The sequence below is a fragment of the Schistocerca cancellata genome, chromosome 7 (genome assembly GCF_023864275.1).
Source record: "Schistocerca cancellata isolate TAMUIC-IGC-003103 chromosome 7, iqSchCanc2.1, whole genome shotgun sequence".
Lineage (NCBI taxonomy): Eukaryota > Metazoa > Arthropoda > Insecta > Orthoptera > Acrididae > Schistocerca > Schistocerca cancellata.
Genome location: NC_064632.1, coordinates 146704704 through 146727075, shown reverse-complemented (window position 1 = coordinate 146727075; position 22372 = coordinate 146704704).

Genomic DNA, 22372 nt, shown 5'->3' with positions numbered 1-22372 from the left:
CTGTTGCTTATGTATCAATTTATTCACTGTGTTTCCATGGCATCCGCTAGCTCTGGATAGCTGTCTTGGAATATTCAGTTGAGTCATTCTATGCTGAATACTTAGAGGACTTTAAACGATCTACATACCAGACAGATAAGGGAGGAAAGTTCATGGATGACATGAGTTGTGTACCACAGTCTCAGTTATTGTCGAGTTCCTGTAGACTTTTGGATATACTACCCTGCTTCACGGTATGTAGATCAAGAAATTATAGTCAGTCATTTTTTCTTTTCTGCAGTGAATTCTGTTTTATAGTTTATTTATTTATAGTTTCTACCTTTCGCTTTTATAGTTCAAACCTTTCCCTTCCATCCATCAAAAGCAGTTTATTCCCCCGGTAGTGTTTATCGTACATGACTTTGTCGATTGGGTGTTGCCCATTAGTGAACATTTTCTTGTCCAGATGATTAAGAAAAATCTCCGCTATATTTCAAGATATGTTGGAGTTTTCTCCGCGTTAAAATTCATTGTAAAAATAGAAACAGTTAAATTTAAGAACGAACTGCAATAATTCAACAAGTTGAACCATTTCTTACTAGATAATCTCTTAGATTTGAATAATGTGACTCTAATTAGCCTTATGGACATTATGACGGTGGTTTCGACATTTGAGCAGCGAAATAATGCTATGTATTACATTTAGGAGACAACCTTAAATACAGTTATGTCCAAAGAGTATTTTTGTAGATGCATGATGTATGACGATCTATCTGAGTAAAAGTCTTCTTGAACTTCAAGCCATCTCAAGTAGTTATTCATCTGTAAGCCTTCAAAAATGGCTCTGAGCACTATGGGACTTAACATCTGAGGTCAGTCCCCTAGAACTTAGAACTACTTAAACCTAACTAACCTAAGGACATCACACACATCCATACCCGAGGCAGGATTCGAACCTGCGACCGTAGCGGTCACTCGGTTCCAGACTTAAGCGCCTAGAACCGCACGGCCACACCGGCCAGCTGTAAGCCTTCGACAGTGTTGAAAACAATAGATTATTTTATTTAGAATATTTTTATTTCTGTGAAGAAAGAAAGTATGCCATTCGCTCTTCAGATATGCAAGCTCTACGGCTCTTTGCATCAAAAGTATGTACTGAAGCCACTCCTTCAAACAGATATTTTTGATAGGATATTTTGCAAAGATATTGTAGATGGTTTATTTCGTTTACAGATGTCTTTCAATTCCAGACCATCATCGCGTCTTAAAACGTTTTCAACTCCGTATTACATGAGTGCAAGGCTTACTCATTCGAAAACATTCTCTTGCAGTATAACGTGCATGTTCTCTGTGTTGGAATGTAAAAATGAACGTGCTCAGATTTGTATAAAGAGACTGCTATAGGTAAAGCTTACACTGATCAACGAGTGGAAACTGATTCCCTGGCAACTTATCATGAGCCTCATTTATCCACGATGACAGAACAGTCTTCCCTCTTGTAAACTACAAAGACATAGCGCTACAGCTATTTGAGGGTTTCGCTGAAAATCATACCGGACTTGCTACAAAGGAACTGGAATGAAACGGGTGTAGTTTACGAACCCATCCGGTACCGATGGTGGTAATGCACACTTTTGAAGTACTGCTCAACTCCTGCTGAGGCAATATATTTTCTTCACCAGCATTCGATCGGTAAGGAAGGCTCAGTGCAGGGTTGTTCCACCTTCAGAACGCACTGCAGCAGTTTCGTTTTGCGTACAGTGCATTTCACAACTCGTTTGTACTACCGTATGTGATAACAGATGTATGCACACAGACCAAACGTTTTTAGTAAATTACGGGCCGGTGCTTTTTTGGTACGGAGCTGGCTGCTGATAGCCTTAGGTGTGTTCCATCGGGTTGAGATCATTCGAATTTGATGGCCAAGACTTTTTCTAGTGTTCTCTGCCATACATCTTATTCTGCTAGAAGATGGCTTAGCCGTTGGGAAAGACATCAAGCATAAAGAGGTGCTGATAGTCCCCAATAACAACGTACGCTCAAGAGTGTATTCCGAACACTTGTGCTTGCTCCAGCGCTGCGCTCTGTCGTCAGGTCTGCCACAGATCGCTGCCGATGCCTATCCTGCTTCAGCGAGAGGCCAACCCTCCGACCTCCCCGTTCTTTGCTGATACGTGGACGTAATGCGATTTGTCGCCACCTAATCGCGACCAACACAAACATGTCATCAGATTACACAATATCTACGGAATATCCCGACCAACAACGCCATACGACTTTTATATTTACTTCTGTGTATGGTTTAGAAAAATGTTCAAATTTGTGTGAATTCCTAAGGGACCAAACTGCTGAGGTTATCGGTCCCTAGTGTTACACACTACTTAAACTAACTTGTGATAAGGACAACGCACACACCCATTCCCGAGGGAGGACTCGAACCTCCGGAAGAACGAGCCGCGCGATCCATGACATGGCGCAATCCATGACATGGCGCTCAAACCACGCCGGCCACTCCACTTGGATTCATTCAGAAGCTTGTTGATTACCTTCTTGGTTGTTGCTTCTATCATGTTGTCTTCGTAGCTTGCATAATGATGGCTTCAGATCAAGTCTCAAATTACGGATTTAATACGATGTCTTCAGGGATTCTTAAGTGATTGCTGTCAAATCTACTTACATTTTTTTTTTTTTTGTTTGACAGGAGCGGGCACTGCTTGATGCAGTAACTGGCTCTACCTTCAGTCACAAGAACTTTATAATTCTAGTCAGGTGTTTTCCAAACAAGTTACGAGGGCTGTTGGGAAAGTAAGGTCCGATCTGTCGCGAAATGGAAACCACCGTGAAATTCAAAAACGTTTTATTTCAAACAGTTAACTAGACCTCCCATCTGCTTTTCTACATTAGTCGCCGCTGAGACTTAGACATTTGTCGCAGGATTGTACCAACTTTCCAACGCCCTCGTCATAGAAGACGGCCGCCTGTGCTTTCCGCTAAATCTCTACGTTGGTTTACAGCATGTTGTCTGTGCCAAAATGTTTTCACAGCCAGCGGTTCATTTAAGCAGAAACAAAAGTGAGTAGGAGCCAATTACGGCCTGTATTGTTGTTATCAAACACTTCCCATCGAAAACGTTGGAGGAGCATCTTCAGAGTATGGGCGAGAACTGTAGTCAGGAAGAAATCGCATGACAGTCATATAATGTGGGTTGAAAAACTTCATGAGAAATCTCTCACCAAACACTAACACTTGGCCGGAGACACTTTTTTTGTAGGCATCTATATGTGCTCACTGTGATCTAAAAACTGTAAAGAGAAATGTGACGCGATCGACGGGCATACTAGAGACACTGCCAAACAAATCTGTGCAGAGTTTCATCGAATTTACACTGTCGGTTCCATTCAGCGATTGATAGGACCTTACTTTCCGAATGGCCCTCGTATATCCAAATTAGATCACTAATTAACCAAAATACTTTGTTACCTGCTGCTCTTAGGTGAAAAATTAAATCAAAATTTTTGGTGGACTGTATGTAGCAATTATTACCATAATAATCTAAAATGTAAACATAAGCGTGATATTTCTAAAACATACAGGTAAATCACTTCTTGCCATAGTTTACTGTTTGTATAAATCCTGAAGGTTTTCAGAATTATTTCCCACGCTTTCAGACATTTAAAATTGTCCTTTACGGGAGTGTTTATCGTTTTAGAGTCACCGGCAATAAACTTTTCCAGAAACGGTACGCTACCCGAACACCTTGGTGGACACACAAAATATGTTAAGAAAGTGTCGATTCATAACATGCGCATACTTAACGCATCATAAACTATTCAAAATAATTTTAACAGTCTTCACGAAAGAAGTAACTTCTTGTATGCTTTTCAATTTTCAAGGAGAGTGCACCTTTGACAACATCCTTACACCTCTCCTATTTGTGCCACGTTGGACTGCTTCGACGTACTCTCTGTGAAGACATAATTCTCCATGCCATCGAGAGTGTTGTCGAAATGCGGGGCTTTAGAGTGACCCTCTGACGTTTTATTCATGTGAGTGTCAACGGCGCATTCCCAATGATCATGCCACAGGAGGGCACGAAACAGTAGGAAAATGTAAGTCTGCAGGCTTTCGTGGCCGTTGTCACTAAAGTTATAAATCCTCTGTGATGTTAGTCCGCGTCATATTTCCTCTAAAATAATCGACGTTTTGATGTTAATGGCACTGGATATGGTACTGATGGCAGAGGGCTTGGCTCACATTGCAGTGGTGCCATTTGAGTCGGCAAACAGTTCGGGCTTCACTAGGCATGGCTTGCACATCAATAGGTATGGGGAGGAGAGGCTGGCAAAGCTTATAGGTGATAGTGTAGTGGGTGCTGGCGGGATCACACATAGAAAAAATTCCCGTAGCAGTTGGTGTTAGAGGTGCACCTTTTCAAGACTGACGTCAGCTGATAGCTATACAAGCTTTTAAGAAGTCCCTTTAATAAAGGTAAACACCTTCAGTGGAGGTCTGGTATCGAAGAAGAGAAAGAATTAGCATATTTCATAAAAATATAAGAGATATTAGAGATAAAGTTAGTGAACTGCTTGTAGATTTGACTCTGACATTTGTATATCGGAGTTTCACTCAAATAATTTGACAGTTCCGACGCTTCCTTTAGCGGAATGCAGATTAGCTGGCTCTTTTTCAAGGAGTTCTTGACGTAGTGTAGGAGTGGCCATGTACGTAAAAAATAGTGTTTCATTTGTGTCCGTACACGTATCACGGCACTGCACTGAACAGGTATTTAAATGTTGGGCAGCAGCAGTTGAATTTAGCGAAACTAAACTTATAATTGTTGTTATTTACAGACCCCATGACTCTGACTTCAGAGCATTTCTGCTCAAGTCAGAGAAGTACCAAAAATTAGTTATATGTGGTGACTTCAATATTAATTTTGCATGTGACTGTGGAAGAGAAAGTATGTTGGTAGATCCCCTAAATTCATATAATCTTATGCAGATTGTGTTTTTTTTTTCAACCAGGGTGCAGGGGAACAGTAGCGCAGCCATAGACAATATTTTTATTCATTCTTGATTGATAGATGGTCATTAAGTTAGTAAAAGGGATGAATGGCCTTTCTGGACATAATGCACAAATTTTAGCATATAATTACAAACTACGTAGTAAATACATATGTTTCTGGATGGGGTCCTCCTTTAGCAAAACACAGTTTTGTTTTAAATCCCATACATGTTTCACTGAAGTTGCAGGACGCTGCAACTGCAGCGATAGATGTATGGGATTAAAAACGAAACTGTGTTTTGCTAAAGCCGGACCCCATACAGAAACATATGTATTGTTAAAGGAAACACGGACAAAAGAGCTTCAACTGCAAGATGAGTATGTAGGAAATTTAATCCAATGGCAGTAGAGCATTGAAACCTCGTTAAGGAACAAGAGTGGCACGATGTTTATAATACCAATAACGTAGATGACAAATATAATGCTTTCCTTAAAACATTTATCGAGATCCTTGAGAACTGCTTTCCATTTGAATGTTCTAAACAGGGTATTTACAGTAAAAGGAAGCCTGGGGTGGCTGACTCGTGGTATAAGGGTATCATGTACAACAAAGTGGGAATTATATCAAAATGTTACAAGTAGTCACAATCAAGCTACAGTAGTCCATTAAAAACAGTACTGTAAGGAAGGCAAACGATATGTGGTACGCAAATGGAATAGCTAATTCACAGGATAAAATTGAAACCTTACGGACAGTTGTGAAGGAAGTGTCTGGTCAGCACCACAAGGGCGATGATATAAAGTCAGTTCGTAGTAAAAATATTCCTGTTACTCATAAGTCAGATATAAATATACTCGTATTTAACAAACATTTTCTGAGCATTGCTAGTGAATGAAATAAAATCTTAGTTTATGTAGGGAACCTTAAATGACGATAGAATTATTTTTGCCTGACTGTGATTCGAACCCAGCATCTAGCGCCGTCGTTTTCTAGCCGGGAAGAGACGATAACTAGCTATTGTTGGTTCACCAGTAGCGAGATGTGCGCATGTTTAGCTAGACATCAGGCGACGAAAAGTTCTGTGCTGAATGGAATTCAAACCCCGCACATGTGGTCATGAAGACACTTTAATTATCAATTCTTTTCCAGTAATAGCTAGGAGTGATATGTTTGTACTTTCAATGATGTGATGGAAAATACTCTGCTGGCTAGAAGTTGAATCCACAACATATCGTCGTTGGTGATCACAACGAACACAACATCAAACCAAAATCCGTTTTCGCCATTAGGATGGAGAGGAATGTTCGAACGTGAAAAGATGTTGTGATAAAAAGCTCATCATGTGGCTGTGAGTTGAAACGAACACGTTACAGCTGCCAACGCACGAAGAGTCGTTGAAAATGCAACTATATTCACTGGTAGTTCGGAGTGTACGTGCTAGGGCTTGAAATGAAATAGTGAGTATTTTATGCTGATCAGGATTGGAAACCAGATAGGTGCCTTTCGGGTAGGCATAGAAGAGTTTGCAATCTTGGGGAACACAGTGAAATCGAATTCGAATCCCAGTCCATCACAACAATTTTCAAGGTCTCACTTTCAAATAAAGTAAGAGCCTTGTGAACTTACATGGCCATTGGTTCATTAAATGAAATACGTTTTCTAGTTTACGACAGCTTGCTGGTGACAGAGTCTCTGCCTTCCGGAGTTTCTCCATCTGTCATATCTCAAACGAATGCCGCTCTGCCCCAGTCGAATATTGAACTACGGAGCTTACTGGCGTTCTGCACTTGGCGTTACTAGGGCTGAAGGAGAGTAACTTGTGTGTGTTAAATAATTACGCCTGGCGTGAGATGTGAACCCACACGTTATACACATCGATACAAGAGTAATCCACCAGACCACAGAACCCCCTGCCAAGCACATGAATATGAGTTGCAGAGTATTCATGTAGATGTAGATGCAGATGTCAGTGAACGGGTAACAGGAAGGAGGGCGGGTTATGGGAATGGACAGAAGTGCAGAAGTGCAAAATATGAGCGTGAGATTCTTGCAGAGTATTGCTTACTTAGATGTGTGCCACAGATCGTTTTATCTTAGAATCGAGAGATAAGGAAGGACTGTTTTTAGAACGAAGAATGGGTTATAGGGAAGGGGAGATCAAAGAATACGGTTTCATAGTTGTTGAGAGGAATGACAGAGAGTAAAGACAGCAGCAATTAAAAGAGAAAATGTAGCGTCAATGGAAACCGCTAGATTTGTTTATAAAGTTTTGAGGGAATCGAATAGAAGGGCACTTGCGGCGATAATGTCAGAGAGAGAGAGTGTGTGAGAGAGAATAGAGGGGATATTAACAACGAGTAAACATAATCGTTTCGTACTGTGTGGAGGACGGAGGGTGTATTCAGGGATGGAGGAGAAGAGAGAGAGGTATTTGAAATAACAAAAACAACTGTGACAGAGTCCATCTACTTTGATTAATATGTAAATATCTAGACAGGGTATAAATGAAATCAAAATAGAATATTTAACAAACTGCATATTGAAAAGAAGCCCACTTGAATTAAAAAGGCAACTCAAAGGAAAACAAACCCATATTGTATCTTTTCTGTTGCCCCGCGATCTTCCACTAGCTCCCAATGAGGAAAATGTCGAAAACGAAGACATAACAAAACATTTTAAGGACTCTAATATTTTGTCCAGAATCCTTCATTATTTTGTACTTCTATCATGCGTCTTGGCTTAAAGTGTATAAGCCGTCGGACGTAACAGCCTGAAGAAGCAACTTCTTTTCAGGCTTCCAGGACGCAGATCCAAAGAGCGTCCGCAGTAATTGGTTGGTTTCGTGGCTAGTTCTCTGTTAGTGTTCTGGCGACCTCGGCCCACATGTTTCCCATGGGTTTCATAACAGCCGCCCGTGGCGGCCAGTCCATGACGTTGACGCCAATCGTGGAGAGCTGCTGCTGAACGAATGCAGACTTCGGAATGGGAGAATGGTCCTCCTGTAATGTGACGTCCCATTCTGCGTACAGCATTCGCACTGACGGAAGCATCACATTTTCCAATATGTGGGTATACTGCACGCTGTCTAGAGTTCCTTCTATCCTGTGAAGAATTCCCGCCCCTCTCCAACCCCAGCAGGTAACAGATAGCCGGCCACTTCTTCTCGTCGTGGTTACACATTCGCGTCGATGGCGAGTTCCTTGCGGCCTGTAATCAATTCGTGGACCGTCGTTACTGGTTGAAAACACCTTCTCATTAGTGAAAATGACGTTGTCCCACGACGCCCTCAGATGGAGCTCCGCAAATGCTAGCCGGTATAAAACGTTGTCTTCGCTGAGCTCTTGTTTCACGACGGATCGTCGTGCATGCAGTCCAGCGTCCCTCAGCCTTCCGAGAATCGTGTCACTGGAGCCGGGGAAGTTGGTCTCCCGCCGCAACTGCTTCGCGTTCAGAAAGAGATTTTCTCTGCTCTTAGATACTAGGTCCCTGTCTTCCTGCTGTGAGCTCACTCTCTTCCTGCCTGAGCCAGGAGCCCTGTTGGTGTTGCCTCTTTCAAGGCAGATCATCTACAGTCTCATTGCAGTGGTATGTGGTACGCCATACCGTCTGCCAGTTTCTCTGATGGAACATCCTCCTTCTTCAATGAGAGCGTCGACTCTATCTCGAATAGACCTCTCCCAGGGAGCCATTACGGCAGACAGCCTGATGTGTATTTCTACTTGCCGCTCTTGTACTGATGCCAGGAGAGGAGGTAAACATATTTACGTCAAACGGAGCGGCAGAGGCAGAGGCATGCGGCGCAGCCGTGCTGGCTCGTCCCGGGCTGTTGGCCCACCAACGCCACCGCCAGCTCGCTCACTTCCGTCTCGCCTCGGCCAGCCTGGCTGGCCCGTAGCTCGCGAGCCGCGGCTAGTACAGACCCGGGCCGCAAGGCCACGATCACCCATGGAAGGATCAAAAGTTACACTTAACCTACCCGTCTATAGTATAAACTAACGCAGCTACAGCTATTATGCTATAACACGTGCAGGCACACCTACAGTTGACGATACATTTAAATATTTGACGAACAATACGTTCAAAAATACATTCATTTTAAACAAAGATACCACAAAATATTTCAGCTAGTGAGCAATAGCATGACGCAGGAAACTATTCTTTCTTGTAAGCGCTCTGCATTAGATGTAGCCTTAAGAAAATGTGTATTCAACCACGACAACTAAGGGGAATGTAAAAGTAAACAGTTTCTCCCAATAATAGTATATACGTAGTATATAATACACGTTTTGTGCACTTATAACATGTACTCAGTGACTCTGAAACAATATGTGGTGCACGACGGAAATTACTTTCTGCTGAGGCACTTCATTTTCATCTCAATGATACACAACTACTAGAGAACATTGCTGTCTATGGCAGTCAGTCAACTTACAAATTAACACCGTGATATTGCAAATATTAGTCAACACGTTACTAGCGATGAGAAAAAGCTTAAGGAACTAAACATGCTGCTCCTAGCTACTACTGAATATGAATTTGATTATTAATGTTTCTTCATAACCATGTGTGCGGCGTTCGACTCTCAGTCAGCATAGACGTTTTCGTGTCCTTATTTCTGGTAAAACGTGCGCACATCTCGCTAATGGTGGACCAAAATTGGACATTTCTCGTATGTTACTGGTTAGACAACGACGACGGTAGGCGCCCGGTTCGAATCCCGGTCAGGCAATACAACTTCAGTCGTCATTTAAGGTTCCAACCGCACTACTGGTGACAAACTGTGGTATCTACATTCTGATTTTACGTACTTATTCAACAATCTGATTTGGTGCTGGTTTCGCATCCTTGTGGTGTTAAATGCTGGCATTTCAATTTTAAAGATTTGAATCCTTTGTTCCTTGACAATGCAACAATATACAACGTCTTTCGAGCTTAATTACCAAGAAGGTAATTGTCATGTTAGGGTTTCTGGTTTCGTACCAACATTATCGTCATTTACGTTCATCTTCAGACTTGATAAATGAGACTGGTGTATACGTCAATATTTGACGTCTCTTTCTGCCTAGTGATCGAGCCTCGAACAGGCACATAGCTTTGCTTGGTTACAATGGCTTTACGTTCTGGGTATGCATCCGGATTCAGAACGAAGACGTTGGTTATGTCATTTAAAGTACAACTTTGTGTACAAGTAACTGTTGATGACTAATGTGAACAATGATATTACTTGTGATTCGCTGTTAATGTTGGGATTTTCGTAGAGTGCTTGCCGCCGTTAATCAAGTTTTCTTTTAACTGCTTAGTATTACATAGAGTTGATGCGAAACCAATCCCCGCTGAACGTTCAACGGCGTTGAGCATGTGTTGGGTAAACCTTTTCGACAGCAAAGAACTTGTTTCCAATTGCTATACAACTTTATAAATCCATATACTGTCTCAAATATTTAATTGTGCCTAAGGATTACTGAACGATTTATGTGATAAAGTTAGTTCTCCCATAACCTTTGAAATGTCACTTATTGCAATTAAGTTTAGTTTACGAACGTTAAGGACTGTCTGATCTCTTTTGTACTATCATGGTGTTACTTTACATCTGGATGGACTGTCATAAATACTGGTGTTCTCTAGCAGTCTCTAGTGGCACCCATAGTGTATCTTACAACGATTGTACTGCGGAGTGTTGCGACAATGTGCAACACAGATACGCTATGTTGATTGCATACATCCAGGTGCAGCCTACACATTGGATTTCAGGCATGACCCACTTTTTTTGCTGTCGAATGTACATATTCATTAACTCAGTTATATGGAATTATTTTTGAAGTCGTATTTTTCAGATGAACTGTTTTCTCTGTGCGCTTTCTTTAAATGCATTACAATACGAGGTACGTTCAATAAGTAATGCCAGGCATTTTTTTCTCAGCAAATTTCGGTTGAACAACTGTGGAATTTGCTGGGGGCCATCGTGGAACATTTCCATTTCAGCTCTACAGTTTAATGAAAACCCGAGAGGTGGCGGCGCGATGCGTGGCCGTCAAAATAGGGTCTGAAACGGAGGTGCATTCCAAACAGAAACGTGTCACTGAGTTTCTCATGGCTAGTAACCATAACGTGGCAGACAGTCATAGAAGCTTGAGGAATTTTTACGGAGAGCTAGCAGTGAACAAAAGCATGGCGTCTGTCATCATCAGAACGGCAGATCATGGAACGGCGCCACACCACCTCACCTCCGAAGAAAAAGGTTAAAGCCGCGCCATTATGCGGTAAAGCCAAATCGGCGATCTTTGTGACTCTGAAGGGGGCTGTTCTGTCTAATGTCCTCCCTCATCTTGCAACGATCAACATTGAAGTTTATTGTGCTACCCCCAGAAAACAAAAGAAAAGATTTCAGCGTGTTCGTCGCCATATAAATGAAAACAAACTTCTCTTTCTCTACTACAGCGCAAAGCCTCACACAAGGCTACGAATCCGAAAGGAACTCACGAAACTGCATTTTACTGTTTTTCATGATTGCGCGGTCCCTCCCTCCGGAGGTTCGAGTCCTCCATCGGGCATGAGTGTGTGTTGGTCTTAGCATAAGTTAGTTTAAGTAGTGGGTAAGTGCAGGGACCGATGACCTCAGCAGTTTGGTCGCATAGGAATCCAGACACATTTGAATATTTGACTGTTTTTCCTCATACACCGTACAGTCTGGATCTAACGTCTTTCTACTACCATCTCTGTGGCACAATATAGGATGCATTCCATGGGAAGCGGTACACGAAAAATGGGAGGTTACTGATGCAGGAAGACGTCGGCTCCGACGTCGGCAAGTAGAGGCGTGCCATACGGGCAGGTGTGAGGCAGTCGCACTGAACGGAGATTATGTTTTATAGCCAAAGGAGTGGGGAATAATATTGTCTAGGAGAGCGTATTTGATTAGTAACAAAAACGTCCTCGCTCCCGGGTTCGATCCACTCCACTGCATAACTTTCGAATAAAAAGCATGCTAAGACTTCAGGTATACGATGTCATCCTCATTATTCCAATGGTCTTGGCAAAGAGAACAGAGGTGCAGACACAGGTTCAGGGCACTTTCTTGCCCTTGCGGTGTGGAACTACCACTGGTGGTGGAAGAATCAACAATGATCAACTGAGTGAGGATGCACATGTGGCCTGCAGTTCAATAATTATCATGAAAGTCTCTCCATTGGGAAAAGGTCTCCGGAAGGCGACTGCCACGGGGGAGGTCACCAAGAGAAAGAGGTTGAAAAACCAACTAAAAGATAACGTCCTACAAGTTGGAAGGTAGGGCAGAAGTGGATTACAGTGAACATTTCAGTGATAGGGTTGTTCTCATCAGAATCTACAGTGGACCAACACCGGCAACGAAAGTTCAAGCGTACATGCCAACGCAGCAAGCCGAATTCAAAGAGAGAGAGAAAATATATGAGGATATACTACAGGTAATTCAGCATGTGAAGAGATATGAGAATCAATTGGTATAGGGTAGTGGAATGGGGTTGGAGGTGAAGGGGTAGAAGAAAGAGATACAGGAGAGTATGAGATTAGTACTAGCAATGAGAGAAAGACAAACTGACTTCTACAATAAAATTCTTTTCGCAGTAGCGAAAACTCCGTTCAAGAATCAGAAGAGGGGGAGACATACTTGGAAAAGACTGGAAGATACCAGAAGATTTCAGTTAGATTACGTCATGATCAGAAAAAGATTCCGAAATCAGATACTGGATTGTAAGCCATCCACATGATCAGATATAGACTCAGATCACAATTGAATAATGATGAAGAGCAGACTGAAGTTTAACAGATTAGTCGAAAAAAAAAAAAACAGTACGCAAAGAGGTGGGGTGCCGAATTGCTTATGAATGAAGAGATATGCTTGAAGTTCTCTGAATCAAGAGAAACTGCGATAATGTATAGCTCAGTAGGTTGTTCAGTTGAAGAGGAATGAACGTCTCTAAAAAGGGCAGTCAGAGAAGCGGGATAAGAAAAAAACCATTGGTACAAAGTAGGTAACTGCAAATAAATGGTACGTAATACTTCAGGTCATCGATGAAAGATGTACAAAAATGTTCAGGTAAATTAAGGAACGCTGAAATTCAAGTCACTTAGTAACGCAATAAACGAGAACTGTTGGGAAGCTAAGGCGCAATGTCTGCATGGAAAATATGAAGAAGTCGAAAAAGAAATGATTGTCAGAAGGACTGACTCAGCTTATAGAAAAGTCAAAACATCCTTTGGTGAAATTGAAAGCAAGGACGTTAACATCAGGAGTTTAATGGAAATTCCACTGTTATATAGAGAGGGGAGAGCAGATAGGTGGAAAGAGATCATTGAAGGCCTCTATGAGGGCTACGACTTGTCTAATACGTGATAGAGGAAGAAATAGGAGTCATTATAAAGAAGATAGGGGATACAGTATTAGTATCAGAATTTAAGAGAACTTTGAAAGACTGAACATAGAATAAGAAAGCTCATGTAACCCAGCTGCTGACAAGAATAATACACAGACCAAAGGAAAGAAAACTGAGGCCGTGTCAGATGATCAGTTTGGCTTGAAGGATGGTAAAGGCACTGGAGATGCAGTTCTGACGTTGCCGTTGATAATGGAAGAAAGACTAAAGAAAAATCGAGAAATGTCGATCTGCAAAAAGCGTTCAACAATGTCAAATGGTGGAAGATGTTCGAAATTCTGAGAAAAGTTTGGGTAAACTTATACAAAGACGGGTAATAGACAATATCCACAAGAGCCAAGAGGAAATTGTAGGAGTGGAAGACCAACAAATAAGTACTCGGATTAAAAGGGTGCCAGACTGCGATGTTGTCTTCCACCATTACTGATCAATCTACACACCTAAGAAGCAACGACAGAAGTAATAGAAAGGTTCAGGAGTGGAATTAAAACTCAAGGTGAAAGGATCGCAGTGATAAAACTCGTTGATGACTTTTTATCCTCGGTGAAATTGAAGAACTATACGATCTGCTGAATGGAATAAATAGTGACGAATGGATTGAGAGTAAACAGAATGAAGACGAAAGTAATGAGAAGTAGCAGGAATGAGAACAGGAGTAACTTATGATCAGAACTGGTGATAACGAAATAGATGATTTTAAAGCATTCTGCTATCAAGGCAGCAAAATAACCCGTGACGGACGGAGCCAGGAGGACATAATAAGCAGACTATCACTGACGAAAATGACATTCTTTTCCAAGCGATGTCTGCTACTATCAAACATGTACGTTATTTGAGGAAGAAATTTCTGAGAATATACGTTTGGAACACAGCATTGTACGGTAGTGAAACATGGATTGTGGGAAATCCACAAAAGAATCGTAGCGTTTTGGATATCGGGCTATAGACGAAGGTTTAAAATTATTTGGACTGATAAGGTAATAAATTAGGACGTTCTCCGGAGAATCGCCGAGGAAAAAAAATAATACATAGAGGACATCGACGTGAATGAGAGACGGGATGGTAGTACATCTGTAAAGACATCACGGAATAACTTCCTTGTCGATAGAGAATGCTGTAGAGAGAAGACACAGATTTAAATGCATCCAGTATATAATTGAGGACGTAGGCTATAAGGGCCATTCTGAGATGAAGAAGCTGACACAGAACAGAAGAATCCGTGGCGGAACACAACAACCATTTCCAAGACTGGCCACTCAAAAACCAAAATAAGTCGAATAATGAGTAAAATAAACCATGTTTCAAAAAAAAGTGTGTTGCATCACTTACTGAACGCCTCTCGTATAATTCATGTAACGTACTGACATAGGATTTGAATTGCGCAGTTGTGACGGGAAATAACGTCAGTAGGCAAAGGTAATAGAAACTCTGGGCTTCATGTAGGTACATTTTCGGCTTCCTACGTATGGACGTTATCCCGAAGCGGGAGTGGAATCAGACTTCTTCAGCAGAAAAAGACGTCACCTGAACGCTGCGATGGTTGGAGAATTTGCCTGTTGCCTATCGAGCAAAATGCAGGCACCGAAGAGTATGGTCTGTAGTTTGCTTGCTACAGGAGACGTTAGGATTCTGTACTCATGGTAATTATCTTTTTCTGTAACGTTGATTATGTTATCGTGTTGTGGCAACTTTTAGGTTAGCGACCTCAGAAAGTGATATCGTTGAACAGCTTAGCGTGTAAGAAATCAGCGAATAGTACTAGCCCTATCTATACCATCCCAGCGGGCGTAAATTCCGGTAAGAGCTGCGCAGTGCCCTTCTTAGGCTGCCTCCTTTTTAAAGAAGATGGTTTCCTGTGCACAGGGGAAGGGTGAATAATTTCCCGGTGTAGGAATGATACGCCACCGAACCGAAACAAATTGCCTTCGTTAACAAGCACCCTAGCGGAACAAAGGCAGTTCCCAGGAGAAGACACGGCGGATGAGCAGGCGGGGCGAAAACGAGACATTCCGCTTCGCAGTGTCGACTTTTATCGACTTCCTCGAGCAACGTGGAGGGGACAGGGGCTGTGTCGTTATTTTTCTTGACAAGTGTCACTTCCGATAAAAAGGCCTACAGCATCTTATTAACGGCGAACGTCACTTACATGAAATGCAGGAAACATCGCTGATCGCGAGCTTTTCAAATGAACTCTGGTGATATCTCGACTGTTTTAGTCAGTATAATTTCGATTTTAAACATTCGAACTACATCGACTGGGTTGCTTGTACGGAAGGTTTTTTGCTTATAATCAATGTTTTCACATGCTTCTCATACAACGTAACGAACACCTTATGGCTACAACACAGCTGAAAATATCGGTCTCCTTTATTAGTATTTATTTTATTTAGACTATATGTACTTCCCTATCTGATCAAAAGTATCCAGATACCCCCAAAAACATTCTTTTAACATACTAGGTGCATTGTGCTGCCACCTACCGCCGGGTACTCCATATCAGCGACCTCACTAGTCACTAGACATTTTGAGAGAGCTTACGGGCGCTCCGCGGCACTCAAGGTCTTCGAACTTGGTCAGGTAATCGGGTGTCACTTGTGTCATACGTCTGTTCGCGAAGTTTGCACACTCCTAAACATCCATAGGTCCACTGTTTCGGATGTGATAGTGAGGTGGAAACTGAAGGGATACGACACCACAAAAGCGGACTGGCCGACATCGTCTGTTGACTGACAGAGACCGCCGGTAGTTGAAGAGAGTCGTAATGTGTAATAGGCAGACATGTATCCAGACCATCACACAGGAATTTCAAACTGCATCACGATCCACTGCAAGTACTAAGACAGTTAGGCGTGAGGTGAGAAAACTTGGATTTCATGGTCGAGCGACTGCTCATAAGCCACACATCACACCGATAAATGCCAGCACCTTATCGAACGTATGCCTCGGGAGTGGAAGCTGTCATGAAGGGTAAGTGTAGACGAACACCATATTGAATTCCAGCATTACCGATGGAAGGCGCCACGAACTTGTAAGTCATTTTCAGCGACGTGTCCACGTACTTTCGATCACATAGTGTGTATCAGTTCCTATTGAGTTATTTTAGTTTTTTTTTTTTCATTTTTCTTTTCAAAAGTTATACAATACTGCTACGATGTGGGGGAGGGGGGAGGGGAGTGACAGACCCCACGAATTAATCCCGCTAATCCTCATAGGAGAGAACTGTCTTCTTATTTTTCGACAATCTTGTAAATAACTACTGAAGTTGTTGAGATGTCTCAGTGAAGGTAAAGCTCGACGGTCTTCGGTTCACTTATTTAGAGTCACCCAAAAGACGATGTATTGATATCGAAGAATTGAATTTCGGATATATTTCAAATGACACGATTTGCCTTGGTAAAACCTGGTTTCAGTATTTACTGTCCTATCCAACTTATCAGTTGGTATTCTGTACAAGGTGAAGCAGAATTCTACGAACGTAGTGTGAGAGATTGTTCAGGGAAATCATCTGAGTATTTTAGAACAAAGGGGGCTACGACTGTCGTTGGCACTTTCCACAGTTATTTCAATTCGTTTCGTGTCCTTCCCAACAATTTTCTTATCTGTATTATACTAAAAATATCTACAAAACAGTGGAAGTATTGGTAAAACGCGCTGTGTCCTGTTTCGAAATTTAAGTACTCCATACGCACATAGTACTTGCTGTTGACAACAGATATGCGAACATAACTCTGGGTCTCACACTTCCATTGAATTCGTTCGCTTCTGTTTTCGGTTTATTTCTCCAGCTGCATTAGTTGTATGTTGTCAGATACACTGACGAGAAAAGACAGTATGCTCACATGATTAATAGCTTGTTTGCCCATCTTTCGAATGAAAAACATCACTGATTCTGCGTATTAGGGATTCGACAGTTTGTTGGTAATTTTATGGAAGTATATGGCACCAAACGTCTACGCACAGGTCACATAATTCACGTAAATAACGGGCCCCTCATTTACGGACGAGATGATGGCGCCCGATAGCGATCCACATGAGTTCCATACGATTTACGTAGTTGCAGAGACATCAACATGAGTTCACTACAAAGGTACTGAAACCACAGTAACACGGTTCTGGCTCCGAAATGCTGTCAGTTTTACTGATGGAAGATGACATCGCTGTAGGGGATCACATTAAGTATGAAGGGTTGCAGGCGGTTCGCACCTGTCAGCCTGTCTTCAATTACTGCCACCGGTCTTATGCAAGCGCAGGAGAATGTCTCTCATAGCATAATACTGCTCTTACCAGCCTGCGTTTGCCGCACTGGACGTTTCGAACCGCCACTCACCTCCAGGATAGCGTTTGTGGAGATGACCATCGACTTAGTGTAGCAAAAATGTGATTCACCCGAAGAGGCGACAAGTTTCCATTGATTGACAGCGGGATCCCGACGGTGCCGTGCCCACTGCAGTCGTAATTGACAATGTCATTGGGTCAACGTGTGAGCTCTTACGGGTGGTCTGCTGCGGAGCTCCAAGTTAAGCAATGAACTATTGAACTGTGTGCTCCGAAGCACTCGTGCACGCAACAGCATTGTGCTTTGTCGCTAGAGGTGCCACAGATCTTCTGTCCTACTTTATAGAGTAAACAATCCTCCAAACCCCACGTTCTGCGAAGCGTCGTGACCTTACAACCATGTAGCGCCTAGTGGTAGTTTTGTTGTCCTGCCTCTTTCCGTAGGTGGTCTTGTCAGAAACCACGTCAGTATTCGAGATATTCGTTCACAGGCTCTGCGTAACAATAATCTGCCCTCTGTCAAAGTCACTTATATCGATGTATTTTTCTATTTGCAGCCCATATCTTCAATACGGTGACACCCGTCCGTGTTTACTCCGCTTACATACTGCTATTACCGGGTCACACGTCTGCAACGCCACCAGGTGGTATCCAACGTCCCGGTGGGAAGCGGTCATTATGTATTGGTTTATCTGTGTACGTGGCAGAATGTGTAGGTGTACTAACGAATGTCGTGGTTGATAATATGGTATGGTATGGAGCGGCGGCGAAACTACGCCGTATCAAGTTGATTCCGCATCGACGGTTACCACACCACAGTGCTCTCATATCTATGCATCGTTACGTTACTCTGTGTTTTATATTATAGTTTTTGGTAATTGTACTTTACAGAATGTTTCACAGGAGCAAAGATAATTCGGATAACAAGCCGAACAAATAACAATTACATTTTACTCTGAAATGAGTCACCGGGAACCAGGAAGCGTCCCTGAATAGCCTGCCGCACTTTATGGTGTTTTGGTTCTGTCTACAACGGCAACATCCTATTCAATGTTTTTGCTACATTTTGCAATGATTTTTGTTTCTCTATGTTTTTAGGCGTTTTATAAATTGTCGACCAGGCGCAGGTAACATAAAACATGATTTGCGTACGAAATGGTGATACGTGACGGGAAAACCCTGAATTTTATTTTGATGAACCCAATCTTCCTTAAAACTGGCCTTCAGTGTATTTTGCATTTATATAAAAGGCAACTGGAAAAATTATATTTGTGACGTAACAACTTCACAAGCCAATATTACAGAGGAACCTGCCTCAGTAATAGGCAGCCGAGTATCAGCAGTTGTGGTTGATCTGTCAGCAAGTGTCTCACTTCAGATGTCACTATTTTCATCAGGAAAAATAGTATGGTTGCAACTGTCGTGTCAGCCGCATAGGAGTGACTGAAATTTTATTTTTGTTTGTACTGAAATTGAGAACAAACAGTCCATGAAGCTTTTGTTTAATGTTCAGACATCATTATCCCTTGGACATCAAATGTCGCCAATGGTATGTGAATCCCGACGAATGCAGATCAACTGAAATAAGAATATCAACGGAAGATCTGTAGTTGAGGATCTGCTAATGTGGGCTAGGTTAAACGTCACAAAACTAATGTTTCAAGATTTCTATTACTAGTGTGATACAGAACTTAAGTGAGTTCCATCCACGGAGATATAGTAAGGGGGGATGGCCTTATAGACGTAATCAGTACGTTGCTTTGAAGCCGACGCCGCCATGTTAAAAGGCTCGAGACATGAACAGACTACTGTTTACGACTGCTTCTTGTTCTTCATTTGTGTCGCGTACATACAACAGCTGTTTTAAAAACGAAATGCTACAGTGAGTTACAATGTCAGGAAAGATTTTCAGACGTTTCTCTGGTCTTACATGTATATATGATACAGAAATAAGAGGAATTTCACTTCGTTAATGTGACTATTCGTTATACGTTTCGAATAACCACGGAGAGAAATATATGACTCTAAAAGGCTGTTTTTGTAATCTAGCATTTTCCATAATATGGACTTGCAAAACTGATGGTTGGTGGTCTCTTTCCGAAAACGGTGAGCACATATTTTTCTATGTTGATCCGTTTTCAATCTTTCATTATCACAGCATTAGCCCAAAAAGGTTTTTTAGTAGGATTGATGGGACATTTAAAGTAAATTACAGAAATAAAACCACTTCATTAAAATTAAATACAACCAAAAATAATGTATATAAAAGAAAATCTCACTCGACGTTTACACTTATGAATGAAATGTGATTCCTTTTCACTTAAATCTAAACGTAGTGAGTAGTACTCCCGGAAATCATGCAAGATGGATACCTGATCAAATACTACTATCAGAAGCAACTATTAGTTGTCAACAATATTATTACACCTCGGAGTGAGGGCACTTCTGCCTGCTTACCGTGTCTTTTTATCGTCATATTTCAAGAGGACACGCTGAAACACTAAATAGTATATACACAACTGGCTTGAATTTATTTAAACATCATGCTTTTTTAGTCATCACCTAATTCGGTTACTGTAATATCACCGTGTGTTTCCGATAACAGCTACGGGTGACCGAGTGGAATAATATTCTGGTCGGGTAGTAACATAACTGTCGTCGGCTTCAAGTCTGACGTCAGGTCATCTCGTCTTATTACGCGTCCATAATTCCATCGCAGAATTTGTTTTGAAGGAATGGACATTCCTCCAAACGGTAGAATGATGTTAGTCGGCTATGTTACGACCGAATCAAGTCTCAGAAGAAGTTGTGATAATTCCATGTTTCCACTGCTGTTAATCGCAAACGATCCTAACACCTCATGCTATAATATTTATATTATGTCCCAATGTTTGACTTAAAAGCATATTGACTCCGGTGTATAAAATTTGATGTCAGGACTATGGAAGACAAACGAACACATAATTTTTCGAAGCAAACTTATAGAACGAACTACTGGCGTAAAATTGCTTAGGAGTGAAGGAGTGGGCAAGGTAAATGTTGAACAACATCCGTATAAAAATTTTAATTAACATTCCTCAGCCAATGTAACATAACAATTAGGTCATTAGGACCTTGATATATTAAGTCAAAACCACGTAATTGCTGAAAACCATTTAAGAATTATTGCTGATAACCATTCATCAGTATTAAATATTTCAATGAGATTAATGTTGTTGTGGTCTTCAGCCCGAGGACTGGTTTGATGCAGTTCTCAATGCTACCGCATCCTGTGGGAGCCTCTTCATCTCCGAATAACTACTGCAATCTACATCTTTCCGACTCTGCTTACTGTATTCATCCCTTGGTTTCCCTCTACGGATTTCACCACACACACTTCCCTGCAATATTAAATTGATGATTCTTCGACGTCTCAGAATGTGTCAGTTCAACCGATTCCTTCTTTTGGTCAAGTTTTCCCACAAATTCCTCGTCTCCCCAAATCTATTCAGTACGTCTTCGCCGCGCGGCATGGCCGCGCGGTTTGAGGCGCCATGTCACGGACTGCGAGGCCTCTCCCGTCGGACGTTCGAGTCCACCTTCGGGCATGGGTGTATTTTTTGTTCTTAGCCTAAGTAGTATGTAGCTCTAAAGACCGACGACCGCAGCAGTGTGGTCCCTTAGGAATTCACAAACATTTGAACATTTGGTACGTCCTCACTAGTTACGTGATGAATCCATCTAATGTGATTAATGACAAAAGATTAAAGTGTATATCTGCAGGCTTTCGTGGCCGTTGTCACTGAAGTTAAACTTCTGGCTTATTAGGCTGCGTCATGTTTCTTCTACAACTAAAACTAAAAAAAAGAAAAAAACATGAAATTAGGAGAATTGAAGTAGTTATCTACGAAAGATGTTTAGAAAGTAAGAAACGATCGTTTGCGAAATGGAAACCACACTGAAATTTGAGTTTTTATTTTCTATTTTCAGTAGGTAGCTACTCAGTTTAGCTTGTTCTCTACATAAGCGCCGCACCTACGTGTAAATGTCACGTTGAATTGTACCACCTTTCCAATACCCTCACAATAGAAGGCAGCCTCCTATGCTTTCCGACCCTTCTCTGTGCTGGACTACTTCTCGTTGCCTGTACCAAAATGTTGTCTTCATAGCCAGCCCTTCGAGTGAGCAAACATCAAAATCAGAGAATGTCATGTCCGTACAATATGGTGAATGATCGAACACTTTCCATCGGTAACGGCGCAGGAGCCTTCTCATTGGTCCCGCTGTGTGCCTCCGAAAACTGTCATGAGGAAGGAGCTGCGTAACAGTTACGTTATATGGGGTTGCAAGCAATCAGATAAAATCTCTCGGCAGGCACCCATACTTGATGGGAGACAACATTTTCTAGGCATCTTTGCACGCTCACCGTGCGCTCCGAACTGAGAAGAGTGACGAGATGCTATCTACGGGCATGCTGGAGATACTGGACAATACATCTGCGCAAAGCTGCATCGAGTTTTCAGTGTGGCAACCGATCGTTCCTTACAATGCGAGTGCCCCCCGTACATTACTTGAGAAAGTACAGGCAGACCTCAATAAAATAATCCAATTATTCGTATGTGGTGCTGCAAGAGAAGTGAATCTGCGCTTTTATATTGTGACACACACAAAAATGGACATTAACGAAAACTAGTTCTAAAATACGTACTGCAAAGTAAAGCTC